Below are 19837 nucleotides of genomic sequence, written 5' to 3' on the forward strand. Positions count from 1 at the left end.
AGTTGAAATTGGGTTGTTGATCTTTCTGGTTTAAAACACAGTTAATATGTCCACCTAATATAAGAGAACACGGATTTTTCCTCAATAAATAAATTAGTTCATCTTGAAAAAACATCGCACCATCCAATTTATGGGAATTTCCTGATGGGGCGTAAAGGTTAAGCACGGTCATATCGAAAATTTTTATGCCTACGGCTCTTCCTGATTCTAGTCGTTCGATTTCAGTCACCGGAATGCCTTCCCTTATAAGAATGGCTGTACCGATATGGCTTCCGTAGAAACACTAACAATTCCAAAAAAGCCTGGGATCCGAAATGCCGTCATCGCAACTTCTTGTAGCAACGCGATATCTGTCTCAGACTAGTACAAGAATTCTTCTGATCATGCCAATTTGAAGGGTGACTGTATTTATTAATGTTAATAGTAGTAGTGCTATAAACTTGCATCACAGACATACCAGAAGAAGGTATTTGGGATGAGGATCGGTATGATTATAGCAGCAACGACCTTCTCTACAAGTCACGATCCTTACAAGCTGTGTGCCCATTACATGCACTAACTTCATAGAAAAAATTTTACTGCTTTTAAACAAAGTGCTTGAAAAGAAAATTATCCTGAAATCCTGACAATGCATTGCTATAAGTCACTGTGGTCTTTCTCTTTCTTCTCGTCAGTGGTGGCCCTGATGACTTCATATTTAATATTCTTTTTCTTGACGTCTTTCTTCTGTGGTGTGGTTTTCGCTCGATGACGCGTGACAGCAAGACCTTGTTTCGGTCGCAGCCTCCGACGGTGGCCGTCTTGCGCAACGGCTGTGGCTTGCGAGTCGTCAATATTTGGCTCCGGGGTGTTGTCAGTTGCGTTGTCTTGCTGGCGAGGCGGTGATGCTTGTTTATTTCCTCCTTCGGCGCGGTGTTGCGCTTCGGAGCTAGCAGGTTGTTTACTTGGTACTTCCTCGTACTGTTCGCACTGTATGGGCTGTGCACTCGATACGGTTATTGCAGCTGTGACCTCAGGCTCAGGGTCACATTTCTGTGAAAGGCCACTACCAGCTGCGTCACTATCTGCTCGTGGCGGTATAATTCCTTGTGCGGGAGTGGGAGCCAAATCGACCTGCATTTCATCTCCTTTTACCACTTCCAACAGGACTTGGCTTCGGCTTCCTGGCAACGGGTGTTTCACAGGAAGAGTCCTCATCAACATTTTTTTCAGTGTCCTCTAGAGGACGCTTTTTAGTGGGAGTCTCGCTGTCACGGGACGGAATTTCAGCAGTTAATGCAGGTTTTGAAGGCGGAAAGTCATTAACATTAAGTACAACATTTTCAGAGGTAGTAACAGGATCGACGACAGCCGCCGCCTCTGTTGTATTACTGGCTGGCAACAAATCGTTGAGTGTTAATTTCCGGCGTTGCGTAAGGTTATTTGTTAGCACAAAAACACGGCGAGGGCAGTCCTGACTCGTTACATACATGACATGTAGGGGTTCGCCCTGAGTAAATAACATGCGCCTTGTGCCCGTCAACAACGATGTGGGAGGGAATGTTTGCCTTCACTTCCATCTCCATGGAGCGAATGCCGTTAAAGCACTGCAGCTTGAAATGCGAAGCCCACCTTTCGTTGACTATTTGCCTGACAACCCCACACTTTGAAAGGACATCTTTAATTTTCGAGTTGTCTACTTCTACCGGAATATTCAAAACCCTAACATTTCTAATTACAAACTCGGAATTCCTGAGTTTTACAGTACTTGTAGTACCATCACGGTGTATAAATTCCGTTTCATAACCAAATTTTTCCAGAAAGTGGTCTACACTCACGGAATCGTTAAACTTTACAAACATGCAGTATTCATCAGGGTCTAGCTGCATGGTATGAGCAGATTCAGGATGAAGCCCAAATACCTCGGTAATCTAGTCGTGTATTTCCAGTGCAGAGGGCTGTACTCGACGGGTGTACTTGTCGAAGGTGAAAATCACGGTGTTTTTTCTCACGGAGTTTGCCATGGTGTTCTGCAGCGAAGAAATTTCGGACAACGCCGAAATCCCAACAGCACTACGTAGAAAGATAACATGAACGAAGACCAATAGCCAATAAACAGTCACGAAACACGAAAACACTGGCGTAAACACTGAACGTTCACGGAGCAAACTCGAGGAGCGTGCGACCGCGGCGACAGCTAAAGCCAGACTGCTGGCTTACACGATCTGTTGGTCTACCAATGTGGACTGTCCAAGTATCTGCAACGAATGGTGAACCACTCGTAGTGATGTGAGGCAGTGGCGTAAAAAGATTCTAGCTGACAGGGCTGTTGACGACTGTCACTCCAAGTGACTGGCGATCGCTTTCAAACCAGACGCAAATTGCCAATGCCTGGCAAAGCAGCTCCATCTGAACCAGCCGCCTAGCAATCGTTCGGAAGGCGGCTGCACAGACTAGACATTTGGAGTCGGCGGCCGTCGTTCACACAGACACACACAGCTGCGCGTCTTGAGTGGGCCAAACCACGCAGAGACGGACAGTGGCTGGGTGGAGGTGCGTCACGCGAGCCGCGCGATTTCGCCTCTTCTGAAATTATGGAGGTGGCGATGGGACCGACGGCCTATAGAGGATGCAGTTCAAGCCACTGGTGGTTGCATGGTGTCATAGGGGTGTTGCTGTCGCCGTGACTTGGATTCAGTCACCAAGGTTAATGTGAACCTGAAGCAGCACGTTTATTTCAACATTGTCGGTGACGAAGTGTTGCCCTATTCTCTGGACACTTGCGATGTAGAAGATGACACACACAGTCGTGTTCCCAGGGCTGCGTGCATACACTCCCGGTTTCACGAACACTCGGGCGCCCTACAGCACCTCGAGGCGACCACTAGACAACCCGGTCTCAGAGCCGCAGACGTTGTACGGTACTGTCTGGAACAGCAGCTGAGACGTGGCAGCCGACATCCCCACACACTGGTAGCTCTGCGGGATCTGATGCAGCAGTGGGAGGCCTCGGGCAGATGCTGCGTATCTGAAGAAACTTCCGGAACTCTCTTCCCCGCCGAGTTGACGAAGTCTTCGAGGCTAGAGGCGGCAATACCGTGATGCCATTTCATGATCTTTGAAGCAAAAGGTGGCTTGAATGTGACTGTCTTACTATAACTTAATGACGTACGGAAAGAATGGGAATCATGCACCAGCTAGTTGTACTTGACAAGTTTATTCGAATCCTTACCTAGGTTTAAACGGGTATAAGCCTTTCTTCATTGGAAGAAGTAGTAACGTGTGTAAACTTATTGTGTGAAAAGAGAAAACAGGTCATAAAGCTCAGTCAACACTAAAATGACCCATATAAATGCTAAGGTATAGCCACATGGCTTAATGAACAGTAAAGCAAGGTAAAAGTGTGAATAAACATCTGACGTGCCACTGGTTGGCTGTTCAATTCCTATGGCTTCCATAATTTTACTGTTGCTGACTGCTGCCATGTTAGAGATTTTAATTACGTATGTACAGCAAATGTTGTGGAGTATTACTGTAATCTGGTGGTGCAGGGTGTTGACTCTATAATTGCTTCTTTCGAAAAGTAATTAATTTAGCCACTTGCAGTGTTTATGGTTCACTTTTGAACTAATTTACAACTAACAACGATACCGAGCTACAGCTGTTGTCATCTCAAACGACGCTGTACTTTTATTGATTTTTGATAATACGGTTCGGAAATAGGAATATAAATTCAATTTTAGTAAGGCAAGCAGTCTCGATGAAAAGGTTTTATTGTTAGTCACCGCTTTCCGTCTTTGACTGTCATCATCAGATCATTTACTGTCTGCTGTAGCGACATGCGGAGACAGAGAGCGGAGAGAGACGTATGCCACGAGGCACATTCCATTGACTGCTCGGTGGAAAGTGTCAACAGAACAGGCGGCGGCATAAGGTATTACCGCGCTTCCTCTTTGGGTCTCACTAACGTGCCCTTATTGACAGATAGTTAGTATCGTAAAATAGGAAAAGTAGGTGACAGCATTGAGAATAAATTTATGGAAAGAATTAGTTGTACGGTTAGTAGTAATGGCGTCGAGTGGTCTACATACCTCGGTACAGAGCAGGAGTCGATACAGTCGTCAACGATTTGGCAGTCGAGCTCCTCAACGAGTTGCAAGGATTGGGCCAACGTGAGGCGGCGGAGCTGCGCCAGGGCGCCGGCGCACCCCCCTCCCTCCGCCGCTCCAGCTGCTGGCGGCGGCGGCAGTCCGGAGTCCCTGAGGCGGTCTGCCAGGCGCCGCGCAGCTGAGAGCGCGGGGGGCGGCTGCTCCGGGCTGTCGCACGTTGAGAGCCGCGGTGGCCAATCTGCAAAACGTTCTTCAGTCACCTCGAGGTCTGCACTCTGACTCACGAGCTTCCACGGGCTACTCATATGCTCATCACTACTAGCAGCTACTGAAAGTGAAACACTAAGAGAGCTGCAGCGAACGATAATGGACACGGCGAGAGGTGTGCTGCACACTTCTACAAGCAAAAGGTCAACAAGTCAGCCGACTGTCTGCACGGCGGCCACTGCTGCGGCTCCCCTTGACGAGGAAGCGGGCAGAGCTGCGCCGACAGTACAACACTGGACACTGTGCCGTCATTCCGTATGAGCCCAAGTTCTGACTGCAGCATCGGTGTGGGCGGTCCGTGCATCGACGCCCTGAGCAGAGCGGAGAATGCCACGTTGCACTCTCGCCCATCTCACGGGGAGCCACTCGGTATACAATACGTGATTGGTTACACTGGTCGCAGCTGTTACATTTCTGAGTCCTTGAGACAGCTCGCTTGCGATATTTTCGACATCCTTTCAACAAAATAATTTAATGTCGCATGTCAGCCATGCTGTTCTGCCCCAGCTTGACAGAGTTAGCACCGCTACCACAGGAGCGTACGATGTACCTGGCTAGGCGCTGACAGTAATATTTAAGTCGAAATCACACTTATCGTTAACTGGTTTGATTGGCGAGATTGGGAATAAGACATATGGTCTCACGTTGGTGTCAGAGCTGGCAGTGCGGGGCTGGAGAGGGGACTCCAGGCTGGCCGAGAGGCAGCTGGGCTGCAGGCGGCAGGGCGCTCCAGACTGGAGCGGCAGCCGGTGGGAGCCTTTCCTGGCGACTTCAGATCTCCAGTCCAGGCTGGGCCGTGAATGACGACCCCGGACATTCTGTACTCTCATCTCCTGGAGCGCCGGACACTTAGCCTGTCTCATCACAGACTACCCGCCAAGTACTGCGTCACAGTCAAGTAACTGCAGCCAGAAAAGCAGGAATTCCCAATAATGTAATCGGCATACCACTCTCCTCTCGCTTTAATCTCTGGGATCCGCCTCTGAGCTGTATTTTCCTCTTAGCTGTAGCCGAGTTTACCCAGGGTATCTCGTTAGGTAAGCAGCAGAGGCGCTGCCATTCGTTGTTCTGTAAACTTCCGAGGCCGTAGTTGCACTTCTGTCTCTTTGTACTTGTGTGGGAACGTTCAGCGCTTACGGAGCAGGGAGAAAACAAATGTACAAATGTAATGGCTAAGTACCCATCAAATGTCGAGATCATTTTTGAAATAATCGAACTGAAATTGTCGACCGATATGCAAGTGCGGTTGACATACGGTTCCTCGCCGCAAATAAAGCAGCAATGAAGGCACTGAGTGGCAGAGAGTGGCTTTGCACTAAAAAGCGCTGATCTGTTCTCACCTGCCAGAAAGGTTACGGCAGAATCTCTGGACACACAAAAGATATTCTGCCTGCTCATTCCCTCACGAGGCTCACGTCTTTTTGAGCAAATGCGTGATAAAACCTGCAGTGAGCTAGACTGCAAAATGAAGCAAAAGGAAAGAAGAAAGCGTAATGTCTCTGTGAAGGAACAGACGGTTAGCCCGCGCAGCTTCACTCGTCAGATCCGCTTCGCTAAGGCAGCCCAGCTGAGGCTACCTCGGCGGTGAGCTGACCTCGCCGGTAAACATTCTGAAAGTTCCGTACCTGCCCAGTGAGACTGCTAATTCTGATCACGTCTCTCGCTGTCGGTGTGGCTACCGCACTGTAAACATACAAACAGTCGCTTCTGATAGGACTGTGGGCAGCTGCTACTGTTAACCGAAAAATCGGGATGCCATTGCTGTATGCCTATTGTAATTAACCACTGCGAACGTTCGAGTAATGCACACCTGATATCAATGAACGTAATTGACTCGTACAGAGGGAAGTCCACGCTCCTGACCCAACACGGAGACCTCCGCCTCGTCGTGTCTGAGGGCCGACTGACTCACTTGGCGCTCTCCGTAACCTGCGACGTACAATTGTATGACTCGGTGTTTCTCGTATATTCTCGCGAGAGCCTGTCCCCGCCAACTGTGTAGCGATACCTGAAGCTTCCCGTACTGGAATAAGGCTACAGTTACGGCCAATGCCTCAGGGACTTTCCCTGACAATTTCTGTAACGAAAGGAAACTACTCCTATTGTGATTAAGCGAAAGTGTGTTTACGGCCGACTGGCGCGCCTCCTCCACGTACTCCCCGGCCTGTGCTTCTGGCTGCAGGCAGGCCGGCCTCCCACGCAGCGGGCCACGGGCCCCACCCCCGCACTGGGCGACTCGCGCCGCGGGAACACACTCCGCCACAGCCTTGAACCTCCGTAAGTCTGGAAACTCTACAAGCCCCAGAAAAGAGCTGGTTGTGCAAATTACAAATGAATGTAACAATCGTCCACCGTTTCTGCCTCGTGTGAGACCATTTTATCTCCATTTTCAGTTTTTATCGTATGATAAACTTTAAGTTGTTCAGATAGCAAGCGTATGTCTGAAAGCATTACGCGGGGACTGTTAAGGTTCACTTCGTCTTCTGAACCTCCGCGAGGAAGTTTATGGGCATTCCTACAGCAGGCAGGAGTGATGGGAAAGATCGCCAGTAATATACTGGCGGAAAAAAATAGCAGCGCAAAAAATATAATTAGTGTGAAGTAATGAAATTGCGGGAGTACATATCTCTAGATGAAACACCTTAAAGCTTCGAAGGGAATTATGAAATTCAGAGGCCGCCGCCTCAGCTCGAGTTAAGGCAACCGTAAACAAGCCGAGGTAAGGCATCCTCCAGCCGTGTTAATGTAAATGGACGTAAAAGCAACATTTGCATTGCCTGCTTCACTCCTACCAATAGCCCATTTTGTTTTCCGTGTTTGCTGTTAGCTAAGGGTAAAGGCACAAGCTGTACATGCTTTGGCATGTCAGATCTAACGTCATTCGACGCCCCACATTTTGCCTACCGTGCTAACACAACACTGGCTGCAGATGCCAACAGGGGGTGGGACTGGAGCTATCAAATGATGTCGACAGCACGAGGCTACGGAGCGTAGCTGAACTGCTTAGTCGACGAGTAACTCACGGTAGTGCTACAGTGCTAATGGTGTTGATACAAAGCAGAGCAATGGCAACGATAAACAAAGCAAACATTGCGTTATATCTCCAGTAACAGTAGCCCAAGTTGAGATTCCGTCAGAAAGAAACCCAAGAAATTTCGCTGAGTGAGAAAGAAGTGGCGGATGAGGGATTAGCCTTTCTGGAAATGAGTCAGTGGAATAGGTGGTGTTGTGCGAACAATGTACAAAAGGCATATAGTGTTGATGATACGTGCACGGCAATAGAAAGAAAGTGTTACTGAAACAGGTGTGGCGCACTTCATCGACACTGTCGGACAGGGAGCCCCAGTTGCCGTTTCCAGTGAAACGTACTGAAGGACAGTCGCTGTCCTAGGAGTTGGTACTAAACGTAATTTTGTATTTGGACAATCATCCGTGGCATACGAAAACAACAATCACGAATATACACTACTGGCCATTAAAATTGCTACACCAAGAAGAAATGCAGATGATAAACGGGTATTCACTGGACAAATAGATTATACTAGAACTGACAGTGATTACATTTTCACGGAATCTCTGTGCATAGATCCTGAGAAATCAGTACCCAGAAAAACCAACTCTGGCCGTAATAACGGCCTCGATACGCCTGGGCATTGAGTCAAACAGAGCGTGGATGGCGTGTACACGTACAGCTGCCCATGCAGCTTCAACACGATACCACAGTTCATCGAGAGTAGTGACTGGCGTATTGTGACGAGCCAGTTGCTCGGCCACCATTCACCAGACGTTTTCAATTGGTGAGAGATCAGGAGAATGTGCTGGCCAGGGCAGCAGTCGAACATTTTTTGTATCCAGAAAGGCCCATATGGGACCAGCAACATACGGTCGTGCATTATCCTGCTGAAATGTAGAGTTTCGCAGGCATCGAATGAAGGGTAGAGCCACGGGTCGTAACACATCTCAAATGTAACGTCCACTTTTCAAACTGCCGTCAATGCGAACAAGAGGTGACTGAGACGTGTAACCAATGGCAGCCCATACCATCACGCCAGGTGATACGCCAGTATGGTCATGACGAATACACACTTCCAGTGTGCGTTCAGCGCGATGTCGCCAAACACGTATGCGACCATCATGATGCTGTAAACAGAACCTGGATTCATCCGAAAAAATTACGTTTTGCCATTCGTGCACCCTGGTTCGTCGTCGAGTACACCATCGCAGGTGCTCCTGTCTGTGATGCAGCGTCAAGGGTAACCGCAGCCATGGTCTCCGAGCTGATAGTCCATGCTGCTGCAAACGTCGTCGATTTGTTCGTGCATATGGTTGTTGTATTGCAAACGTCCCCACCTGTTGTCTCAGGGATGGAGACGTGGCTGCACGATCCGTTACAGCCATGCCTGTCATATCGACTGCTAGTGATTCGAGGCCATTGGGATCCAGCACGGCGTTCCGTATAACCCTCCGGAACCCACCGATTCCATATTCTGCTAACAGTCATTGGATCTCTACCAACGCGAGCAACAATGTCGCGATACGATAAACCGCAATTGCGGTAGGCTACAATCCGACCTTTATCAAAGTTGGAAACGTGATGGTACACATTTCTCCTCCTTACACGAGGCATCATAACAACGTTTCACCAGGCAACGCCAGTCAACTGCGGTTTGTGTATGAAAATCGGTTGGAATCTTTCCTCATGTCAGCACGTTGTAGGTGTCGCCACCGGCGCCAACCTTGTGTGAATGCTCTGAAAAGCTCATCATTTGCATATCACAACATCTTCTTCCTGTCGGTTAAATTTCGCGTCTGTAGCACGCCATCTTCGCGGTGTAGCAATTTTAATGGCCAGTAGTGTATTTTGAAGAAGTTCGCAGAAATATGACCGTTAGTGCATAAGAAAAACTACGGTTATTGAACAGACAAGACGCACTTGTCACAAAAACTGGTGTTTTCGCGTTTCAAGGATGCTCGATACAATTTACGGGATGAAGATGCTGGTGACCTACTACGTCATCCACATCAAACTGCGCGCGACATACATATAGTGATTTCAAGAGGAGCAGTGGATGCTTGCTTAACGTCAAACTGTGCTACAGAATTGTAGGACAATGAAATTTCAAACGAAACTTAACGATGCACAGCATACTACGGAATCGGCCCAGAAATTTGTAGGGGCGTATTCAAACTTACCCTATCGTTGAGTAAGGAATTTGTTTTCAACTGCAACCAGTCTGCATTTGAAGAGGAAACACATATGAAAGGGACCCTGGAAATTAAAGGTATCAAGAGAATTCTGTCAAGATCATGGAATATCAATTCGTATACAATTAACTGACTCTTTAACCGGATGGTATATATGCTGGAACGCTATTCATTGCTCTGCAAGAACTAAGAGTTGCTTTGCGCCCCTCGATTCTTTCTCATGTGAGTGACTTTGGTAAGGGCAGTAGGGGATATTTACATCATAGCAAGCAAGAGTGGGAGAACGGGCGTTAGATAACTGCAACTATAGTATGAACACTGCATTTGGCTAATAGCTCGTCAAAATAAGTTGCTTTTGTTTCATTCGTAGTCTGCGTATAAAAGTCATACTCCTAAAGAACAAACTATCGCTCCTGGAAAGTGTGTGACATTGCAGTTCATACCACCTGGAACCACCAGATTAATTCAACCTCCACATGTTTGTCTTTTCTGTGCGTACAAATTATTGCACTATCTGCATCAACGCCTTAAAGGACAGCCAGTTTCACGGTAAGCTGTTTCGCATTCGGTTGCACGCCATCACTTTCCATCAGTTCTCGTCACCCTGTTACTCCAATGTGATTTCTGAATGCATTCTTCAAGAGTGGATGCCTTGCACGCTTCGTAGCTGCCAAGGAGCTCGTCTTTGATCTCGATGGTGCGAACCTTTGTGATCATTGAGACGCGCCATTTTTATTCGGTTTCCATGGTCCAAGTTAATGGTTTCTCTCTAACATTTCTTGGATGTCGACGATGTCCATTTTGTGAGGTGTAATACATGCACCCCATAGAAGGTTGATCTCTGCGCATCCCAGACTCTCGTTTTCTGTGGACATGGTGCGTCATCACCAGTTAATATTTTTCTGGTCATAATTTTCACTTTCGAGTAAGCCTTACTAAAGACTGTTCCTGCGACGTCGGACTTAACAGTTTCCTTGTAAGTCATCTAACAGAGAAGTTTAAGAAGCGTGGGGAATCTACTGGACATAAGAATGCTTTTTTAGCTTTATCAGTCGCTGGAAAAACAGAAATTATGCAACATCTTAGCTTTCAGGAAAAATACAGAAAGACAGAACGGCGATATAAGACAAACTCGCTATGTTCTTTCCAAGATAAAGTTCTGCAGTGAGTCTGAACTTGCGCTACGTGTACATGATGAAACAGTAGAATCTAACAGTCCTAGAATACTTAGGGAACGGGTAAATTTCACTTCCGCGTCAGCTGCGGATGTGAAAGAGCACGTGAACAATTCTGCTGTCTTTAGGTGCACCCAGGGGTATACAGAAGAATTTATTGGACTGTACGTTACATGTGTGTCAGGACGAAGACAGATTTTGTGTCTCTGTTAGCAGATGAAACATCTGATGTAGCTTCTAAATTTCAGTTACTGGTAGTATTTCGTTTTCTGTTATCTGCTGAAGAGCCGGTTGAAAGATTTTGCATGTTTTCAAATCAATCGCTTATCAGTGGTACCTCCTTGGCTGATTCAATTAAAGATGTACTCGCCGATGTTGTCCAAGAAACGAAATAAAACGTAATATCTGAAATTTATGATGGCGCCAGCGTCATGCGTGACCATCATACAGAAATCCAATCAACTGTAATATAAGGGCATAATTTCGTGTATTACGTACATTGTTATGAACACTCACTGAACTTAATTTTTGCCCAAGCGACAAATCGAAACAAAAAAAATGAAACCGTTTTTCAGGACTACTGCGGAGGTAGCAATACTTTTCTGTCATTCACCTCGAAAAGTGGCTGTTCCAGATGCAGTTGTGAAACAAACAATCCCACACGGATCAGCCATTACATGGAACTTTAAATCGTGAAAAGTGCTCATAGTTAATGAGAACAGAGAGGACACTCCAGAATGTCTTAAACACATTGAAGATACCAGCAGCCAGACAACAAATGTGAATCAAACATGTGGTCTAAGGGTAAAACTCTATCACACAAAATTTTCCTTTCGGTTAGGGATATCTTATAAAAATAACTAGCTGACAAACCCAGCAATGTACAGGTGTTCATTTGGCAATTTTCTATGAGAAATGAAAACAAAAATTGAACTGCGTTTTTCTGTAATATCGAAAAAAATTCATTTATATGTATTCATGAAAACACTTAAAATTACGAAACGAAATATGCATAATTTCCAGAAGTGTAAGCACAGCTTATTTTCATGTCTGGACCGCGATTCTGTAAACGTCTGCATAGACTCTTCACAGCCCTACAGGTGGCTGTTTTCGCCTACAGCCGTTTGCGCTTCGCAGCTGAAAGATGATGAAATCTCTGCCAGGTATCGGGGATTTCTCTTAAGTGGACTCGACTCTGTGTGTGTCTCAGCTCTAACGAATAAATGTATTAAAAATTCATACATGACGCCACATCTCCTGATCCTTGCGTCATGCAATGGCACGACTTTGCAGGTACATTCCCTGGTGTACGACGGTACTGTGTGCAGAATGTGCTGCGAACAGAGGTGGTAGGGGAGAAGCAGTAAATTTAGACGTCATGCACTGTGAGGCAATCTGTCGTGCATCTCTCTGTTTACGACGTTATGTGTCCTGAACTATGATAGATGAGTAGTTATTACGCCCACAGCAATTCATTGCTGGCAGTAAGAGATGTATGTAGCAAGTTTGGTTGAAATCGGTTCAGGAGGGGATGTGGTACATCTGCAAACCACACACACACACACACACACATCCATTTTTATAATATGTATGTATGCCCTACGTGAACATCTAGTACAGCCAATTCCAAAAATATACCACTGGTCGCGTCTCAATAAAGCAAGCAGCAGCATCATTCCGAAACGAAATTTTTAAAATCAGAAACAATGTTAATGATATCACAGAAGAAACAGAGGTTTGAATTCTGCAGCCACTTGTTGCCCTCTAATTTACTCAAACACCGCTTCTTTCTTTCATTGAAAAATTAGTATCCTGAAAATGTGCTATCTGCTGTTACGCAGTCCTATCAATTTTTTAAGTAAAGCTGAGTTAAAAACAGAGCTACAGACCATTTATTCTCGAAATAGGTTTCAAGAAAAAAAAGCGCAGGAGCCCTTATAAAGTTTGTCATTGAAAACAATCTGCAAGAACCTTTTGGCGACGTCAGGAATCTGCTGAAATTAGCGGCTGCTGTCCCATGAGAAGCTGTGAAGCAGAGACGTGTTTCCGCACGTTGTCGCGGATCAAACAGTTTCTTAGAAGTACCAGAGATGAAGATAGGCTGTCTCATCTTGCCATGCTATCTATTGCAAAGAAAACGATTCACACGTTTCCAAATTTCAACGACAGAGTCATAGATCCATCACGAAAAAGGAAAGGAGGATGGTCTTTTTCTATACGTCTACAGGCGATTCAACCCTACGAACGTTGTCAGGCTCATTGTAAGGTAATTTTACAACTACAAAAATATTTTACTTAATTTAGGAAATTAAACATTGCAGTGAAGGTAGTGAACTCCGTCCCAGCCACGTCAGGCGTCAGCCACCGATGTCTGTGCTGTACCGCTAACGATACGTCCTCTGCACCGCGATGACACAATGGCGAATGTTAATTTCTGAAGCGCAGAATGCAGCCCACCATTTTCTCTTATCACTCGGAACTTTCCACTCCTCATTGTGCTTAGCAACGATCGAAATTTTGTTCTTAGTTTGTATTTCATTTTCTTTCTTATCGATGTATCGCTGTACGTTAAGTAGTTAAGATCCGTTTGACATCACTATATTCATTGTGAATTGTTTTTTATTGTAATATCAATGTCCACGATTATGTAGAATACAGAACTATGGAAAATACGTAAAGGGTGCTATTATGACGAGGTACAGCAGAAATTATGCAAGAAGGTGCTTTGGTTTTAAAGAATCTACTCGTTGTATTTCACAACATCTTACTTCTATCTATTCTCACACATATGAAAAACGTTTTGGGCTCAATTCGCAAATATATATGCTTAATTTACCGTCTTTCCAAATCGTACTTTATGATATTTTTCACATGCAGAAGGTTATTACAAAGTACATTGACCGAAAAGGGTGAAAATGAAGTGCAATTTGTCCCCAAGGCGGTCCTTCACTGTCAGGGAGAAAACGTATAACCTTTGATAAGAGCATATGAAAGCCAAGGCGCCTCTGTGTGAGTGAAAACTGCCCTGTGCATAACATATTGTCAGTCTGTACTGCACGAAAAAGCACTTACATTTATCAGCACAGTAGTTCCATCGCACCAAATCTTCAACGGGGCTCAATTGATAGATTCTGCCAGAGTCAGTAACATTGGTGAGGTGCCAGCAGAGGCAATCCAGCACCGATGTCGCATTTCCTGCAAGCAGAGCTGCCACTGTGGCAATTACGCCCGCCGGCTGCATTGTCCGCTGTCGACACTGGGGAGCAAACAGAAGCACTGCGCGCCGCAGGGAGCGCGCGCTCAATATGACGGCGGGCGCAGCGGAAGTCTGCCGCAGGACGGCCAAACCACGGGAAGCGTGACGTGACGCCTCTCCTCCGGATGACCGCCGTATTCCTGTTTGCCTGGTGAGAGTTCGCGAAAGTCGTCGAGTAAAACAAGGAAGTGTTGTAGTCATTGTGCTGTTCCTAATCTATAAAAACGATTTAGGAGGCAATCTGAGCAGCCATTGTTTGCAGGTGATGCTGTCTTTTAGCATCTAGTAAAGTCATCGGAAGATCAGACGCAATGGCAAAATGATATAGAGAGGTTACCGGCGGGGTCCGTTAAGTGGCAGTTGGTTCTAAATAATGAAAATTGTTACGTCATCCACAGGAGAACTAGAAGGAACCCGTTATATTTCTTTTACTCGACAAGTCACACAAATCGAAAGGGTGCCGTTTCACCTAAATGCCAAGGTATTACAATTAGGACCAACTTAAATAGGAACGATCAAATAGAAAATCTTCTAGGGAAGACGAGCCAAACACTTTGTTTTGTTTGCACAACACGTAGACGATGCGGCAAGCCCAGTAAAGAGACTGTCACTTGGGGATGCTTGAAGAACCTTCCGCCACACACCGCCAGGTGGCATGCTGAGTACTGGTACATATGCATCTACATACATATTCTATAAGTCACAATATGGTGCATGGCGGAAGTTGCCCTGCACCACCGCCGGTCATTTCCTTTCGTATGACGCTCGTATATACAGCGACTATATGTATGCCTCCACAGACACCCTAATTCGTCTATCTTAGTGCTCCTTATAGCAAATGGACTTTGACGCCAGTGAAATCGTACTGCAGTCAGCTTCGAATGTCGCTTCTCTAAATTTGCTCAGTAGTGTTCCTCCAAAATAACATCGTCTTCCCTGCAGGGGTTCCTATTTGGGCTCCCAAACCACCTTCATAACACTAGCATGGAGTTCGAACCTAGAGGTAACAAATCTGGCTGCACAGTTCTCGATTGCTCCGACGTCTTGCTTGAATACGGCCTTGTGTAGATCCAAAACACCCAAACAGTACTCAGGAATGGGTTCTACTAGTGTCCTATGTCTTCTACACATTCACCGTACTTTCCTATAATTCCCCCAATCGAAGCCGAGCATTCACCTTCTGTGCTGTACCCTTACATGCTCATTCCATTCCATATCGCTTTGCAACGTCACAGCTAGACATGTAATCGACGTGACTGTCAAGTAGCGCACGGCTACTGCTGTATTTGAATGTTTCTACATTTAGACCTAACTACCATTCATCTTACCAACAAATTTTGCTTAAGTCAACTTGCACTCTCCTACAGTAATTCAACAATTACATCTCCCTGTACACCACAGCATCATCAGCTCATCCTGTGTGTCAGATTATGTTCTGGGGCACTCCTGGCGATATGTCTGTCTCTCGTGAACACTCAACAATGTAAGGGGTTTTGTTATTAAGAAATTTTCCAACCACTCACATATCTAGAAACCTATTCTGTATGCTTGTTCGTTCGTTAACAGACTGCAGAGAGGGACCATACCACGGGATCACTGTGGCCTGCGAGCAAATCGTTGCCTCACGATCTGTCAATATTTTTTTTGTTTTGTTTTACAGCAGACACAGTTGCTTATGTCGCCTTCCATCCGCTCACCCCTCCCTCCCCACTCCAATACCCCTCCATTCCCCTCCCAACACTGCTTTCGCCCAATAAGTATCATTTCAGGTCAGTATAGAGTAGTGAAAAGAACGTCGCAAAGTGCTGTCACCAGGGATGGGCCAAAAAACAGATATATTGGATTATACCTATGTATTTTTACACCAGGCCAATGAACTCCAGCTGAAATGCAGCAGCAAGCCACGGCCTACCTTCCACATTTATCAGACCTGCAGTCTTTCTACTTTTAGACATCAGAGCTTCCTCAAGGCGGCAAGTATCAGTTAAGTGTACTGCTTATCACCAAGACATATAATTTTACTGTTAGTCTACTCAAATGCGTGAATGTAGGTCCAGAACGCGACAGTGAGTTTGGGATGGCTACAGACAGACAGACGTGGTGCGTAGCATGATGGAGTGTACCCAGAAGTAGATGACAACATATGAAGTTGCATTTCAATCACCAACCGACATTAAAATGTATGGGAGGAGGGTTTCAACAGTGCATATGTACAGGGAAGCTATGACTGAATGAACTTCAGGGGATATGCGCATTTAAATAAAACATTCGAGTGTGGAGAATTTGGATGATTTATACTGCATCTTAGCGACTGCTACAGACTGACAGACGTGCTGCTATCTGAGCTTAAGAGGAGCAGTGTATGAATGCATGTATTGTCGCTGTGCCAGGAGAGTCTATTAGTATGAGGTGTATTCGAGCAGAATTTAGGTATTGTATGTCTACTCATATATGTGTTGAGGCACCTGTTGGACAGAATACTATACAAGCTGAATTTAAGGCTCATATGAAGCAACTTCTCGAAAAACATTGCCCTACACAACGAGTATGGTTCAAACGACTCTAGCACTATGGGGCTTAACTTCTAAGGTCATCAGTCCCCTAGAACTTAGAACTACTTAAACCTAACTAACCTAAGGACATGACACACATCCATGCCCGAGGCAGGATTCGAACCTGCGACCGTAGCGGTCGCGCGGTTCCAGACTGTAGCGCCAGAACCGCTTGGCAACCCCAGCGAGCCACAATGAGTATAAAACGTGCATATGTAAATAAAGAAAATGCAGAATAAATTGTTCTTCCAGCCTCACTGCGTACCAATCCGCACCATTGTACTGCACACAAACGTGCCATGAGCCAGTGCTTACTCGGGAGTCTGCAGCAGCGTGCGCGAGACGGGGCAGCGGCGCACGTGTCGGCCGGGCAGTGCTGTGGCAGCTGCCGTCGCGGGCCCCACGTGGCCACTGGCTGGCTGGGCGGGGAGCCGCCAGCCCGCCTCCAGAGGCGGGGCCGCAGCCAGCAGCCAGCAGCCGGGTCCCCACCCAGCCAGCCAGCCAGCCAGCCACGGCCTCCACAGATGGTGAGGGCAGCCAGAGGGGTGGCACGCCCCAGCAGTCAGCACTTCGAAGTTAATGCTGAATTATACACAGTTACTGTAACTCAGGGGTAATGTTTTGCGAAGCTGCTGTGACTGTACATATTTCTCTTAGTTCCTATTGTTTTACCTTGAAGTTTACTTTGTGCTGATATGTAAGGTGTCTATTTTTGAAAAAAAAAAAGACATGTGTAATGCAGCACACTGTAAATAACAAGCCACATGTTACAGTACTGATTTAAGGAAATCCTCCTTTTACATCATTTACATCTGGCTAGTCATTTGTAGTGATTAGATTCTTTTCTATGGAATAACAACGATATTGTTAAGAATCTTTTTTTGTAAAAAAAATGATCGATGTGTATTTTTTAATATATTCATATTCTATACCATTTAAGCCAGCCGGTGTGGCCGAGCGGTTCTGGCGCTTCAGTCTGAAACCGGGCGACCGCTATGGTCGCAGGTTCGAATCCTGCCTCGGGCATGGATGTGGGTGATGTCCTTAGGTTAGTTAGGTTTAGGTAGTTCTAGGGCATGATGACCTCAGAAGTTAAGTCCCATAGTGCTCAGAGCGATTTGAACCATTTATACCATTTAATCACATATATAATTTCACGTTTAATTCCATATACATTTTTAAATTAATAAACTACCTGGTTTTTCCGTTTAATTATGTGCCATATTTGCATTTAATTCCATGTACAAATTAAAAACTAATAATAAGCACTCTGTTTTCCCAGTCAACCACTTTTTCGTTTCTAATTTGTTTTTGTCTGTACATAATATGCGTAGGTGAAAAAAGAACCACACATATACACGTGCACACATGTAGGCACTGAAGAGTAAAAGAAATTGGTTCATGTGGCACAGACTTGACTAATGTCTGAAGTAGTGCTGGAGGGAGCTGACACCTTCAATCCTGCACGACTCTCCATAAATCCGTAAGAGAACCAGAGGGTGGACATCTCTTCTGAACAGCACGTTGCAAGGCGTCCAAGATATGCTCAATAATGCTCACGTCTGGGGAGTTTGGTGGCTAGCGGCAGTTTTTAAATTCAGAAGAAAGTTCCTGGAGTTACTCTGTAATAATTCTGGACATGTGGGTTGCCGCATTGCCCCGCTGGAATTGCCCGAATCAGTCGGACTTTACAATGGACATGAATGGATGCAGATGATGAAACAGGATGCTTATGTACGTGTCAGCTATCAGAATTGTATATAGACATATCAGGAGTCCCGTGTCACTGCAACCGAAAACGCTCCACACCATTCCTGAGCCTCCAGCCCCTCAAACGGTCGGTCCCCTGCTGACATGGATTCATAAGGCTGTCTCCATACCCTTAAATAGTTTTGTTTGAGGCACAGGTCAATGTCCTAATGGATTATGAGAAGAAATTATATAACTTTTGGCGCCAAAGGTAGCTGCATGTTTATGTCTCGTTTATAATCGATCTCTAGAAATTGGCCGTGGAAAATCGCGGAGGTAGTTATAATCAAGGAAGTCCGATAGATCTATTTGTTTCCTGGATGTTCTGTAAAAAGCCTTTGAAAAGCTGGTTGGCGCCAAACTGCCGACTCACCGGCTTCTGAGCGGTACGAGCTACTGGCAGCTCGCTTTCGGTGCAGGGAAGGCCACTAAGAATGCCGCAAATGCAGTACAACAACTTGTCTGTGTGAAAACACGTAGTGGGAGCCTCGGAGGCTGACGGCAGCTGACGGTGGCGGCCGGCGCTGTCCTCTCAGGCAGTGGGGGCTGAGCGCTCACTGCCGAGGTAGCCGCCACGGCTGCGGCATCGTGCTAAGCGTCCTGGAATACCGGCGCGAGCTAACCGAGCTATCAGTGACTGCAGCAAAGGCTGCACTTTCTTTCTTTTCCGAGCCCGCATTTGCACAGACAGGGTCCGCCGTCTGATAACTTTCTGCGGACCTCAGTGCTCCACTCACAAGGGGAGGCCACCAATTGTGAAATTCAAATTCGATTCATACTGCGCATAATAAAAGCTCATGGCCAGAGGTGTAATGTGGCAAAGCACCAAGATGCACTTCTCAGCCGTTGTCGAGAAAATCGACAGTTAAAAGAAACCGTTGCGGTGAAATACTCTCTTCGATTACTAACGTTCTAGAGCGTCGTGGCGCAGCGGTAGGTGCTGGGGTTCGTAATCCGAAGGTCGCCGGATCGAATCTCGCGCCATGCAAAATTTTTTTATTATTAGTTTTTGGTAATTCAAATATACACACACACACACACACACACACACAAACACACACACACACACACACGCACACACACATATATATATATATATATATATATATATATATATATATATATATATACACACACATAAACTATTAATGAATTGCTTATGCATGTTGGTGAAGGCGGATCGCTCTCCAATTGTACCGCCTCCATTTTTGCGTTTGTTTAACAGGATGTACCAAAGCTCTCACGTCCGCACTGATTTTCGACGATGTTATAAGTTGCGCTAGGGACCGCATCCACCTTCCTTCGAAGTTAGCAGGCAACTACGCTGTTATGCGGCGGCTCGTTTCGGCCCATTCAACATCTGTCCTTCAAGTGTAACGAGCGAGTAACGGAGTTTATATTTCATACTTGCCACAGCAAGTTTGTGTTCGTGGGGTTTCTGTTCTAATTCGAACGTTTGACTTACGCTATACGTACTCGTTTCGGAATACCCTTTCTACGTCTTCCGTTAACTATACGTGGTTAACATTATGAAACAATTAATAA

This window comes from Schistocerca serialis, chromosome 11, assembly GCF_023864345.2.
Source record: "Schistocerca serialis cubense isolate TAMUIC-IGC-003099 chromosome 11, iqSchSeri2.2, whole genome shotgun sequence".
NCBI lineage: Eukaryota > Metazoa > Arthropoda > Insecta > Orthoptera > Acrididae > Schistocerca > Schistocerca serialis.